Source organism: Mobula birostris, chromosome 22 (genome assembly GCF_030028105.1).
Source record: "Mobula birostris isolate sMobBir1 chromosome 22, sMobBir1.hap1, whole genome shotgun sequence".
NCBI lineage: Eukaryota > Metazoa > Chordata > Chondrichthyes > Myliobatiformes > Myliobatidae > Mobula > Mobula birostris.
This window is the reverse complement of record NC_092391.1, coordinates 53,618,305-53,633,217: the sequence shown is the minus strand read 5'-3', so window position 1 is coordinate 53,633,217 and position 14,913 is coordinate 53,618,305. Positions and strand designations below refer to the sequence as shown.

Here is a 14,913-nt window from a genome sequence, read left to right as displayed (position 1 = left end):
ATGATGCAGCTCTATAAAACTCTGGTTAGGCCAAACTTGGAGAACTGTGTCCAGTTCTGGTCATCTTACTATAGGAAGGATGTGGGAGCACTGGAAAGGGTACAGAGGAGATCTACCAGGATGCTGCCTGGTTTAGAGAGTATGGATTATGATCAGAGATTAAGGGAGCTAGGGCTTTACTCTTTGGAGAGAAGGAGGATGAGAGGAGACATGATAGAGGTATACAAGATATTAAGAGGAATAGATAGAGTGAACAACCAGCACCTCTCCCCCGGGGCACCACTGCTCAATACAAGAGGACATGGCTTTAAGGTAAGGGGTGGGAAGTTCAAGGGGATATTAGAGGAAGGTTTTTTACTGAGATAGTGGTTCATGCATGGAATGCACTGCCTGAGTTAGGGGTGGAGGCTGATACACTAGTGAAATTTAAGAGACTACTAGACAGGTATATGGAGGAATTTAAGGTGAGGGGGTTATATGGGAGGCAGGGTTTAAGGGTCGGCACAACATTGTGGGCCGAAGGGCCTGTACGGTGCTGTACTATTCTATGTTCTATGTTTAAACCTCACTGTGCTGTATCTACAGTATTGTCGTCCTCCACTCCCTCATCCCTCACCATTACAGAATATTATTTATTTTATTTCATTGAGAGATCCAGTGAAGAGCAGGAACTTCTGGCTCTCCAAGCTGTGCCGGCCGACCTGGAATCTCTGATTTCACCACACCCTAATCGTGTGACGATTTAAAATACCAATTCACCTACTAATTGTACGTCTTTGGACTGCGGCAGGAAACCCATATGCACAGTGGAAGGAATTACAAACTCATTCACGCAGGACGTTGCAATTGAACTCCAAACTCCGAACTCTGACAACAACTGTAATAGAGTCACACTAAAGTGGGGCCTGAAAAATAAGTCCCAGTGCCGAAACCCAGGATTGACCCAGGGACCTTTAGATCTTCAGTCTAACGCTCTCCCAGTTGAGCTATTTTGGCTGACACACTGCAGTATTGTTGTTCTCCACTCTCGTGTACCTCACCATTGCAGCATCTGCAGGATTGTATGTCTCTTGTACATTATATCTCACAATTCCAGCATCTGCACTGTTGTATTTCCATGTTCTTTGTACCTCACCGATCCATCATCTGCGGTATTGTACTTTGACCGTGCATTAAAACTCACTATTCTTGTGTATGCAGTATTTTATTTCTCCTCTGCCTTGTACCTCACTGCTCCAGCATCAGTGGTATTGTATTCCCCGTGCTTCGTACCTCACCTTTCCAGACTCTGCAGTATTGTATTTCTCCTGTGCTCTGACCCTCAACATTCCAGTAAATGTGGAATTGTGGTTCTCCTCTGCATTAACTTCACCATTCATGTATCTGCAGAATTGTATTCCTTCTGAGCTTTGTAACTCACTGTTGCTGTATCCGCATTATTGTAGCTTTCCTGTGCCTTGTACCTCAACATCACTGTATCTGCGGAAATATATTTCTCCTGTGCTTTGTAACTCACCATTGTTTTATCTGCGGTATTGAGGTTCCTCAGCATTCCAGCATCTGCAGTGTTTTGCCCCTGCTCAGCCTTATACCTCACCATTGTAGTATCTGCAGTATTGTACCTTTCCTGTGTCTTAGACCATAGAGATGGGAGCAGAAGTAGGCCATTCAGCCCATCTAGTCTGCTCTGTCATTCCATCATGTCTGATCCAAGATGGGCCACCAACTCCATGCACCTGTCTCCTTGCCATATCCTTTGATGCCCTGACCAATCAGGAATCTGTCACCTTCTGGTTTAAACATACCCACGGGCTTGTCCTCCACCACAGCCTGTGGCAGAGCGTTCCACAGATTCACTGCTCTCTGGCAACCTGTAAATTTATCTTTGGGAAATTTGCACGAGGACCCGTAAGCACCTCTGTACCTCTGATGTTTGAACCTTCTCCCCATTTAGATAATGGTCTGCCTTATTGTTCTGCTTTATATTATTGGCTAGTTTGCCCTCATTTACAATTGTGACATTACCCTTATTAGCTCCCTGTCCAATCTCAACCCCACATCTTGGCTACTATTTGGAAGTCTACATATAGTAGGGGAAATAGTAGGGGACAGAGGGTCCAGTGAGATGGAGGAACTGAGCGAAATACATGTTAGCAGGGAAGTGGTGTTAGGTAAATTGAAGGGATTGAAGGCAGATAAATCCCCAGGGCCAGACGGTCTGCATCCCAGAGTGCTTAAGGAAGTAGCCCAAGAAATAGTGGATGCATTAGTGATAATTTTTCAAAACTCATTAGATTCTGGACTAGTTCCTGAGGATTGGAGGGTGGCTAATGTAACTCCAGTTTTTAAAAAAGGAGGGAGAGAGAAACCGGGGAATTATAGACCGGTTAGCCTAACGTCGGTGGTGGGGAAACTGCTGGAGTCAGTTATCAAGGATGTGATAACAGCACATTTGGAAAGCGGTGAAATGATCGGACAAAGTCAGCATGGATTTGTGAAAGGAAAATCATGTCTGACGAATCTCATAGAATTTTTTGAGGATGTAACTAGTAGAGTGGATAGGGGAGAACCAGTGGATGTGGTATATTTGGATTTTCAAAAGGCTTTTGACAAGGTCCCACACAGGAGATTAGTGTGCAAACTTAAAGCACACGGTATTGGGGGTAAGGTATTGGTGTGGGTGGAGAGTTGGTTAGCAGACAGGAAGCAAAGAGTGGGAATAAACGGGACCTTTTCAGAATGGCAGGCGGTAACTAGTGGGGTACCGCAAGGCTCAGTGCTGGGACCCCAGTTGTTTACAATATATATTAATGACTTGGATGAGGGAATTAAATGCAGCATCTCCAAGTTTGCGGATGACACGAAGCTGGGTGGCAGTGTTAGCTGTGAGGAGGATGCTAAGAGGATGCAGGGTGACTTGGATAGGTTGGGTGAGTGGGCAAGTTCATGGCAGATGCAATTTAATGTGGATAAATGTGAAGTTATCCACTTTGGTGGCAAAAATAGGAAAACAGATTATTATCTGAATGGTGGCCGATTAGGAAAAGGGGAGGTGCAACGAGACCTGGGTGTCATACCTTGCCATAGAGGGAGTACAGAGAAGGTTCACCAGATTGATTCCTGGGATGGCAGGACTTTCATATGAAGAAAGAATGGATGAACTGGGCTTGTACTCGTTGGAATTTAGAAGATTGAGGGGGGATCTGATTGAAACGTATAAGATCCTAAAGGGATTGGACAGGCTAGATGCAGGAAGATTGTTCCCGATGTTGGGGTTGTCCAGAACGAGGGGTCACAGTTTGAGGATAGAGGGGAAGCCTTTTAGGACCGAGATTAGGAAAAACTTCTTCACACAGAGAGTGGTGAATCTGTGGAATTCTCTGCCACAGGAAACAGTTGAGGCCAGTTCATTGGCTATATTTAAGAGGGAGTTAGATATGGCCCTTGTGGCTATGGGGGTCAGTGGGTATGGAGGGAAGGCTGGGGCAGGGTTCTGAGTTGGATGATCAGCCATGATCATAATAAATGGCGGTGCAGGCTCGAAGGGCCGAATGGCCTACTCCTGCACCTATTTTCTATGTTTCTATGTTTCTATGTCATTATACACCAGTTATTGAAAGTGGGCATACAGGTACAGCAGGCGGTGAAAAAGGCAAATGGTATGCTGGCATTTATAGCGAGAGGATTCGAGTACAGGAGCAGGGAGGTACTACTGTAGTTGTACGAGGCCTTGGTGAGACCACACCTGGAGTATTGTGTGCAGTTTTGGTCCCCTAATCTGAGGAAAGACATCCTTGCCATAGAGGGAGTACAAAGAAGGTTCACCAGATTGTTTCCTGGGATGGCAGGACTTTCATATGATGAAAGACTGGATGAATTGGGCTTGTACTCGTTGGAATTTAGAAGATTGAGGGGGGATCTGATTGAAACGTATAAGATCCTAAAGGGATTGGACAGGCTAGATGCAGGAAGATTGTTCCCGATGTTGGGGAAGTCCAGAACGAGGGGCCACAGTTTGAGAATAGAGGGGAAGCCTTTTAGGACCGAGATTAGGAAAAACTACTTCACACAGAGAGTGGTGAATCTGTGGAATTCTCTGCCACAGGAAACAGTTGAGGCCAGTTCATTGGCTATATTTAAGAGGGAGTTAGATATGGCCCTTGTGGCTACGGGGGTCAGGGGGTTTGGAGGGAAGGCTGGGGCGGTGTTCTGAGTTGGATGATCAGCCATGATCATAATAAATGGCGGTGCAGGCTCAAAGGGCCGAATAGCCTACTCCTGCACCTATTTTCTATGTTTCTATGTTTCTATAAGATTCCCATAATGCTTTTCTCACCCTTGCAGTTTGTTAACCTCACCCGCATAGATTCAACATTCTCTGACCCTATGTCACCTCTTCCTAAAGATGGAATTACTTCTTTACCAACAGAGCCACACCACCGCCTATACCTTCCTGCCTGTCCTTTCAATACAAAGTTTTCCTTTGATGTTAAGCTCCCAACAATAACCTTCTTTCAGCCACAACTAAGTAATGTTCACAACTTCATACCAACCAATCTCTAATTGCACCACAGGTTCATCCACCTTTTTCCGAATGCTGAGCTATTTAAATACAACACCCTCAGTCCTGCATTCTACATCCTTTTGAATTTTGTCTCTGTGATACAATTTAACTCTTTGCTCTGTCTGCATTTGTACTCAGTCACTGGCTTGTCCTTCCTTACATTCATGTTACACCCATCATCTACTTGTAAACCTGCTGGCTCATCCTCAGCTCTATCATACCGGTTCCCATCCCCCACCATATTAGTTTAAACCTCTCCCAACAGCTCTAGTAAACCTGACCGCTATAGCTCCCCTTCGGATTCAAGTGCAACCCGTCCCTTTTGTGCAGGTCAAATCTGCCGCAGGAGAAGTCCCAATTATCCAGAAATCAGAATCTCTGCACTCTGCTCCAATTCTTCACCCATGCATTTATCTGCCACCTTATTCTATTCCTGTCTTCACTGTCAAATGGCACAGGCAGCAATTTCAAGATTACTATCCTCGAATTCCTGCTTCTCAGCTTCCTTCCTAGCTCCCTGTATTTTGTTTTCAGGACCTACTCCCTTTTTCTACCGATGTTGTTGACACCAATATGTACCACGACCTCTGGCTGCTCACCCTCCCTTTTCAGGACATTGTGGACGTGCTCAGAAACCTCTTGAACCCATCCGTGTTTCTTTGTCGCGTCCACAGAATCACCTATCTGCACCTATCTTTCCCCCTGACTAGGTCTCATGGAGTCCTCTACTCTACTGAGCCACAGGCCCAGACTCAGTGCCAGAGTCACTTCCTCCGATGTAGATCCCGCTCCCCCAATATTATTCAAAATGGAGTATTTATTGTTGAAGGGGCCGGTCACAGGGGTGCTCGCCACCATCTGATGTTCTCCCTTCCCTCTCCTGACAGTCACCCATTTATCTGTCTCCTGTAGCCTTGGGGTGACTAACTCCCTGTAGCTCCTGTCTATCACTGCCTCACTTTCCCTAACTAGCTGAAGGTCATCAAGCTGCAGCTCCAGATCCCTAACGCAGTCTCTAAGGAGCTGCATCTCGATGCACCAGGTGCAGATGTGGCCACTGGGGAAACTGGGAGTCTCCCAGGAATCCCACATCTGACACCCAGAACAGGACACTGGCTCTGTAGACACACCCGCTATTCCCTCAGAGTTAAATAATAAATAAGGAGTGAGATTACCGACTTTCCTTGCTTCCACCTGCTCTTGCTGAAGCCTTAATGAACCAAAGCCTTACCACTCTAACTCAGACCACTCTGACAATGACCACTCCATTAGATGATAACCCTCTTTTATGCAGACTGGGTTTTTAAAGTTTTTTGCCCGACTGGAACAGAAATGCTTCAACTGTGTCGGTGCAATACTCCAATCACGACACGTGCTGAAAAAACCTCCTGCTTATTAAAGCTGTTTGCCTCGTCCCTCACCATTACAGAATATTATTTATTTTACTTTATTGAGATATAGAGCACAGAACAGGCCTGTCCAGCCCACCCAGCTGTTCCAACCAGGAATCCATCGATTTAACCCTAACCTAATTGTGATACAGTTTAAAAAATACAATTAACCTACTAACCAGTCTGGCTTTGGACAGAGGGACTGTGTGCATGGGTTGGACGTACAATAGTGTCACACTAACTGCTATGTTATCGCGGTGACAATAAATAAGTCCCAGTGCCGAAACCTGGGATTGAACCGGGGACCTTTAGATCTTCAGTCTAACGCTCTCCCAACTGAGCTATTTCGGCTGACACAGCTGCAGTATTGTAGTTCTCCACTCTCGTGTACCTCACCATTGCAGCATCTGCAGTATTGTATGTCTCTTGTACATTGTATCTCACAATTCCAGCATATGCACTGTTGTATTTCCATAAGCTTTGTAACTCACCGGTCCATCATCTGCAGTATTGTAGTTCTACTGTGATTTAAAACTCACTATCCTTGTGTATGCGGTATTTTATTTCTCCTCTGCCTTGTACCTCACTGCTCCAGCATCAGTGGTATTTTATTCCCTGTGCTTCGTACCTCACCTTTCTGGACTCTGCAGTATTGTATTTCTCCTGTGCTCTGAGCCTCAACATTCCAGTAAATGTGGAATTGTGGTTCTCCTCTGCATTAACCTCACCATTCCTGTATCTGCAGAATTGTATTAATTCTGTGCTTTTTAACTCACCGTTGCTGTATCTGTGGTATTGTGAATCTCCTCTCCCTCATCCCTCACCATTACAGAATATTATTTATCTTATTTTATTCAGAGATAGAGTGCAGAACAGACCCGTCTGACCCACCCACCTGTGCCACCCAGGAACTCTGATTTAACCCTAACCTATGGTTTAAAAAAAAACAATGAACCTACTAACCAATACGTCTTTGGGCTGTGGGAGGAAACCGCAGCAATTGGAGGATATGGAGATGGGAAGATGGGAAGGACTTACCAACTTACGCAGCACACTGAAATTGAACTCTCAACTCTAACACCTCGCACTGTAATAGTGTCATGCAGACCACTATGGTACCATTGTGTCCAATAAATAAACCCAGTGCCAAAACCCAGCATTGAACCAGGGACTTCAGATCTTCAGTCTAACACGCTACCAACTGAGCTATTTCAGCTGATATATCTGCAGTATTGTTATTCTCCACTGTTCTTTATCTCAGCATTACAGCATCTGCAGTATTGAATTTCCCTGTCTTTTGTACCTTACCATTCCATCATCTGCAGTACTGTATTGTATTTTTCTTGTGCTTTTTACCTCCAACGTTCCTCTATCTGCAGTATTGTATGTGCATCTGCCTTGTACATCACCATTGAACTATCTGCAGTGTTTTGCTCCTCCTCTGCCTTGTGCCTCACCATTGCTGTATCTGCAGCATTGTATGCTCCTCTGCCTTGTGCCTCACTATTCCAGCATCTGTAGTATTTTAGTTCTCCTCTGCGTAAAACCTTATCCTTCCAGTATCTAGCACATTGTAGTCCCTGTGCTTTGTGCCTCACCATTCCTGTATCTGCAGAACTGTAGTTCTCCTCAGTGTTATACCTCATTGTTGCTGTATCTGTGTTATACCTCATTGTTGCTTTATCTGCATTCCACAGATTCACTGCTCTGTGGCAATGTGACGATATCCTGAGTTATTCATTATGGACTGTGCCTTTAAAAAGAGAGAGAGTGTGTGCAGCTGTACAACACAAACAGCCTGCTACAGAGAGAGAGAGAGGAGTGAAGACTGCTTGCAGGTTGTTTGGCATTTCTGCAAGGACACTGCCAGGTTCAGGGTTCCTACAGGGAGAGAGAGGAGGAGCTACATGATGGACACCTGCTGTTCAGCACAACAGTATTTAAACCAGCATAGTTGCTTGTTTCACAGGACGCACAGAAGAAAGGGACACGCAGGTGCACTAAGGTGTGGTGAAGTTACCACTACACTTTCAGGTGCCCACGAGTGTGGGACTGAGGATCGACTAAGCGGAATCGATCCGTGATTATTAGTGCGTGAAAAAGTGACCCTGTGGAGTCTACCAGTGTGTCTAACCCTTGCCTGGGTCGGTAGGTTATCACTTGAAGACGGTGCTCTTAAGTTGGTCAAGTTTAGCTAACTTGGAAGTTTCAGAGGACAAAAGGGAGAATTGACAGCATCGCCTTATGTGGACAACAAACCTCTCTCTCTCCTCAATTCTACTCAACTCAATATCATGAACTGAACTGACTTCGCTTACATACCATCGTAAGACTGTATCAATTACCACCTAAGCTTGAAGAAGTTTGGGTTTTATATTTCCACACCTATTTTAGAATGAGATGGCAGATAAATGCCCTCTTTTATTGTCATTTAGAAATGCATACATGCATTAAGAAATGATACAATGTTTCTCCGGAGTGATATCACAGAAAACAAGGCAAACCAAAGACTAACACTGACAGAACCACATAATTATAACATAAAGTTACAGCAATGCAAAGCAATACCATAATTTGATGAAGAACAAACCATGGGCACGGTAAATAAAGTCTCAAAAGTCCCCGAGTCGATCGACTCCCAAGTCCCCGATAGCAGCGGCAAAAGGGAGAAACTCCCTGCCATAAACCTCCAGGCACCGTCAACTTGCCGATGCCCTGGAAGCAGCCGACCACAGCCGACACTGAGTCCGTCCATCCGAAAACTTCCAGCCTCCGACCAGCCCCTCGGATACAGCCTCCTGAGTGCCATCCTCTGCCGAGCGTCTTCAACCTCGCCCTGGCCGCTGAAACAAGCAAAGCCGAGGATTTCGGGGCCTTCTGCTCCGGAGATTCCGGTTACCACACAGTAGCAGTGGCAGCAAAGCGGGCATTTCAGAAGTTTCTCCAGATGTTCCTCCGTACTCTCACGTCTGTCTCCATCAAATCAGAATTGTGCACAGTCCCCTACTTGACAGATAACAGATATTCATCACCGGAGAGGCCGCATGCGCTGCTGTCGTGCCGCCATCTTCTCCTATACATGCATAAACTCTGCTAACCTGTTTGATTTATCTGGTTTTATGTTACTTTATTACATAGTTATTAATAAAATAGAATTACTTGACAGCAAAACCAGACTCCAAGTGTGTTCCATTTCTGCTGGTTCTTTAACCCGTTACAGGGTACCTAACAGCAACCTGTAAGTTTACCTGCTGGGAATTTTCCACAAGGACTCCTAAGTCCCTCTGCATTATTAGATAATGGTCTGTACTATTGTTTCTGCTTTATATTATTGGCTAGTTTGCCCTCATTTACAATTGTGATATTACCCTTATTTCAGGCCTTTTTCAACTCCCTGTGCAATCTCAACCCCACATCTTGGCTATTTGGAGGCCTATATACGACTCCCATAATGTTTTTTTTTAACCCTTGCAGCTTGTTATCCACACCCCAAAGATTCAACATTCTCTGACCCTACGTCACCTCTTCTAAAAGACATAATTCCATCTCTTACCAACAGAACCACACCACTGCCTATGCCTTCCTTCCTGCCTTTGGTGTTAAGTTCCCAACAAAAACCTTCTTTCAGTCACAACTCAATGATTCCCACAACATTGTACTGACCAATCTCTAATTGCACCATGAGATCATTCACCTTATTCCGAGTGCTAAGTGCATTCAAATACAACACCTTCAGTCCTGCATCCTACACCCTTTTGAATTTTGTCTCTGTGGTACAATTGAACTCTTTGCTCTGTCTGCATTTGTACCCAGTCATTGGCTCGTCCTTCCTTAAATTCATGTTACACCCATCATCTACTTGTAAACCTGCTGGCTCATCCTCAGCTCTATCATACTGGTTCCCATTCCCCACCATGTTACTTTAAATCACTCCCAACAGCTCTAGTAAACCTACCCACAAGAATATTGGTCCCCCTCGGATTCAAGTACAACCTGTCCCTTTTGTACAGGTCACACCTGCCGCAGAAGAGCTCCCAATTGTCCTGAAATCTGAATCCCTGCACTCTGCTCCAATTCTTCACCAACACATTTATCTGCCACCTCATTCTATTCCCCTCCTCACTGCCGCGTGGCACAGGCAGCAATCCCAAGATTACCCTTGAGTTCCTCACAATGCGCTGGAGGAACTCAGCAGGTCAGTCAGCATCAGTTGAAAAGATTAGTCGACGTTTACTATGGATGTCCAATCCTTATACACCTCCATTCCCCATCAAGAAGGACTCAAAGCCTTCCGCTACTTCCTGGATGATAGACCTCACCAGTTCCCCACCACCACGACCCTCCTCTGGTTGGCGGAACTGGTTCTCACACCTAATAACTTCTCTTTTGGCTCTTCCCACTTTCTTCAGACTAAGGGTGTAGCTATGGGAACTCACATGGGACCCAGCTACGCCTGCCTCTTCGTTGGTTATGTGGAACAGTCTGTGCTCCAAACCTATTCTGGTACTGCTCCCCAACTTCTCCTTCGCTACATTGACGACTACATTGCTGCTGCTTCCTGCACCCATGCTGAGCTCGTCAGTTTCATCGACTTTACTTCAAACTTCCACCCAGCCCTCAAATTCACTTGGTCTAAATCGGACACTTCTCTCCCCTTTCTCGATGTCTCGGTCTCCATCTCTGGAGACAGACTGTCCACTGACATCTTCTACAAGCCCACTGACTCTCATAACTACCTCGACTATACCTCTTCCCAACCCGCCACATGCAAAAATGCCATTCCCTATTCCCAGTTCCTCCGTCTCCGCCGCATCTGCTCCCAAGATGAGGCTTTCCATTCCAGGACATCTCAAATGTCCTCTTTCTTTAAGGCTCATGGTTTCCCTTCAACGGCGATCAATGATGCCCTCACCCGCATCTCCTCCATTTCCCGCACTTCGGCCCTCAGCCCATCTTCCCGCCACCACAACAGGGACAGAGTTCCCCTTGTCCTCACCTACCACCCCACCAGCCTCCAGATCCAGCACATTATCCCCCACAACTTCTGCCACCTTCAACAGGACCCACCACTAAGCACATCTTTTCGTCTCCACTGCTCTCCGCTTTCCGCAGGGATCGATCCCTCCACAACTCACTTATCCGCACGTCCATCCCCACGGATCTCCCATCCGGCAGTTATCTCTGTAAGCGTAAGTGCTATACCTGTCTCTAAACCTCATCTCTTGCCACCATTCAGGGCCCCAAACAGTCCTTCCAGGTGAGGCAACACTTCACTTGCAAATCTGTTGGGGTCATCTATTGCATCCGGTGCTCCCGGTGCGGCCTCCTCTACATCGGTGAAACCCGACGCAGATTGGGGGACCGCTTCGTCGAGCACCTCCACTCCGTCCGCCACAACAGACAGGATCTCCCAGTAGCCACCCACTTCAACTCTGCTTCCCACTCCCATTCAGATATGTCCATACATGGCCTCCTCTACAGCCATGATGAGGCTAAACTCAGGTTGGACGAGCAACACCTCATATACCGTCTAGGTAGTCTCCAGCCCCTTGGTATGAACATAGAATTCTCCAACTTCCGGTAATTCCCTCCCCCTCCCTTCCTCTATCCCTATTTCACATCACCTCCCTCATAGTTCCGCCTCCTTCTACTACTTCGCAATGTTCTCCTGCCAATCACCTCCCTGCTTCCTCTCCCCCACCCCTTTGTCTTTCAAATTACTGTTTTTTTCAACTACCAGCATTCTTCAAACCCTCCCCAAAGTTCTTCCTTCAGTCCTGACGAAGGGTTTCGGCCCAAAACGTCGACTAATCTTTTCAACTGATGCTGACTGACCTGCTGAGTTCCTCCAGCGCATTGTGAGTGTTGCTTTGACAACAACATCTGCAGATTATTTTGTGTTTACCCTTGAGTTTCTGCTTCTCAGCTTCCTTCCTAACTCCCTCTATTCTGTTTTCAGGACCTCCTCCCTTTTTCTACCTATGTCATTGGTACCAATATGTACCACGACCTCTGGCTGCTCACCCTCTCTTGTAGGATATTGTGGAAGTGCTTAGGAACATCACAAACCCTGGCACCTGGGAGGCAAACTGCCATCTGTGTTTCTTTATCAAGGCAACAGAATCGCCTGTCTGTCCCCTGACTATAGAGTCCCCTATTCCTGCTGCCATTCTCTTCAGTTCCCTCTCCTTCGGAGCCACAGGGCCAGATTCAGTGCCAGAAGCATGGCTACTGTTGTTTCCCCCAGGTAGGTCCCCAACCTTCAGCAGTACTCAAAATGATGTACTTATTGTGAAGTGGCGGGTCACAGGGGTGCTCTCCACTATCTGACATTCTCCCTTCCCTCTCCTGACAGTCACCCATTTATCGGTCTCCTGTAGCCTTGGGGTGACTACCTCCCTGTAGCTCCTGTCTATCACTGCCTCACTTTCCCTACAAGCCGAAGGTCATCGAGCTGCAGCTCCAGTTCCCTAACACAGTCTCTAAGGAGCTGCATCTCAATGCTCCTGGTGCAGATGTGGCCACTGGGGAAACTGAGAGTCTTGCAGAAATCCCGCATCTGACACCCAGAACAGGACGCTGGCCCTGTAGACATGTCCCCTATTTTCTCAGAGTTAAATAATAAATAAGGAGTGAGATTACCGACTTTCCTTGCTTCCACCTGCTCTTGCTGAAGTCTTAATGACCCAAAGCTTTACCACTCTGACTCAGACCACTCCAACAATGACCGCTCCACGAGACGGCACCCCTCTTTTATGCAGATTGGATTTTTAAAGCTTTTTGCCCAACTTGAACGGGAACGCTTCTACTGTGTCTGCACAGTACTCCAATGACGACTGGCGCTGAAAAATCCTTCTGCTTATTGAAGCTCTTCGCCTCGTCCCTCACCATTACAGAATATTATTTATTTTGTTTTATTGAGAGATAGAGCACAGAACAGGCCTGTCCAGCCCACCCAGCTGTTCCAACCAGGAATCCACCGATTTAACCCTAACCTAATTGTGGTACGGTTTAAAAAATACAATTAACCTACTAACCAGTCTGGATTTGGACAGAGGGACTGTGTACATGGGAAGAACATACAAACTTAGTTACAGAGGATGCCACAATTGAACTCCAAACTCTGACACTACGAGCTGTAATAGTGTCACACTAACTGCTACGCCATCGCGGTGACAATAAATAAGTCCCAGTGCCGAAACCCAGGATTGAACCAGGGACCTTTAGATCTTCAGTCTAACGCTCTCCCAACTGAGCTATTTCGGCTGACACAGCTGCAGTATTGTTGTTCTCCACTATCACGTACCTCACCATTGCAGCATCTACAGTATTGTACAGCATTTCCGCGTGCTTTAAACCTGACCTTTCCTCTATCTGTGGCATTGTACACTCCTCTGTTTTGTGCCTCACCATTGCTGTATCTGCGGTATTGTAGTTCTCCTCTCCCTCGACCCTCACCAGTACAGAATATTATTTATTTTATCTTACTGAGAGCTACAGGGCAGAACAGGCCCCTCCGACCCACCAACCTGTGTCGCTCTGTAGCTCTCAGCTGTAATATTATTGTCTCAACAATCAGGTTAGGGTTAAATCGGTGGATTCATGCTGCCCAGGAATCCACTGATTTAACTCTAACCCAGTCGTGGGATGGTTTAAAATAATCAGTTAAACTACTAACCACCTGGACTGTGGGAGCAAACTGCAGCACCCCGGAACAAAACCCATGTGCACCCGGGAAGGACTTTCAAACTTACTTACAGAGAACGTCAGAATTGAACTCTGAAATCAAATGACTTACAGTAGTGTTGCACTAACTGCTGTTACCATGGTGCACAAGAAATATGTCCCAGTGCCAAAACCCGGGATTGAACCAGGGACCTTTAGATCTTCAGTCTAACACTCGCCCAACTGAGCTATTTCAGCTGACACAGCTGCAGTATTGTTGTTCTCCACTCTCGTGTACCTCACCATTGCAGCATCTGCAGTATTGTATGTCTCTTGTACATTGTACCTCACAATTCCAGCATCTGCACTGTTGTATTTCCATGAGCTTTGTACCTCACCGGTCCATCATCTGCAGTATTGTAGTTCTACTGTGATTTAAAACTCTCTATTCTTGTGTATGCGGTATTTTATTTCTCCTCTGCCTTGTACCTCACTGCTCCAGCATCAGTGGTATTGTATTCCCCGTGCTTCGTACCTCACCTTTCCAGACTCTGCAGTATTGTATTTCTCCTGTGCTCTGAGCCTCAACATTCCAGTAAATGTGGTATTGTTATTTTCCTCTGCATTAACCTCACCATTCCTGTATCTGCAGAATTGTATACTCCTCTGCTTTGTACCTCACCATTCCTGTACCTGCAGAATTGTATTCCTTCTGAGCTTTGTAACTCACTGTTGCTGTATCCGCATTATTGTACCTTTCCTGTGCCTTGTACCTCAACATCACTGTTTCTGCAGAATTATATTTCTCCTGTGCTTTGTAACTCACCATTGTTTTATCTGCGGTATTGAGGTTCCTCAGCATTCCAGCATCTGCAGTGTTTTGCCCCTGCTCAGCCTTATACCTCACCATTGCAGTATCTGCAGTATTGTACCTTTCCTGTGTCTTCGACCATAGAGATGGGAGCAGAAGTAGGCCATTCAGCCCATCTAGTCTGCTCTGTCATTCCATCATGTCTGATCCTAGATGGCCCACCAACTCCATACACCTGTCTCCTTGCCATATCCTTTGATGCCCTGACCGATCAGGAATCTGTCACCTTCTGGTTTAAACATACCCACGGGCTTGTCCTCCACCACAGCCTGTGGCAGAGCGTTCCACAGATTCACTGCTCTCTGGCAACCTGTAAATTTATTCTCTGGGAGTCTTGCACGAAGACTCCTACCTTCGTACCTCTGATGTTTGAACCTTCTCTCCATTTAGATAACGGTCTGCACTATTGTTCCTCTTCATAC

At 46.2% G+C, this 14,913-nt stretch overlaps 3 non-coding genes across 3 annotated transcripts; all 3 read right to left on the bottom strand.

The window, feature by feature from the left end:
- Window positions 1–6,233: 6,233 nt before the first annotated feature.
- trnaf-gaa (transfer RNA phenylalanine (anticodon GAA)) lies at window positions 6,234–6,306 on the bottom strand. The gene has a single exon. It is a non-coding gene; the product is annotated as a tRNA-Phe (tRNA).
- A 6,842-nt stretch (window positions 6,307–13,148) lies between these two features.
- Window positions 13,149–13,221, bottom strand: trnaf-gaa (transfer RNA phenylalanine (anticodon GAA)). Its single transcript has one exon. It is a non-coding gene; the product is annotated as a tRNA-Phe (tRNA).
- Window positions 13,222–13,805: 584 nt separating this feature from the next.
- On the bottom strand, window positions 13,806–13,878 carry trnaf-gaa (transfer RNA phenylalanine (anticodon GAA)). The gene has a single exon. It is a non-coding gene; the product is annotated as a tRNA-Phe (tRNA).
- Window positions 13,879–14,913: the final 1,035 nt, after the last annotated feature.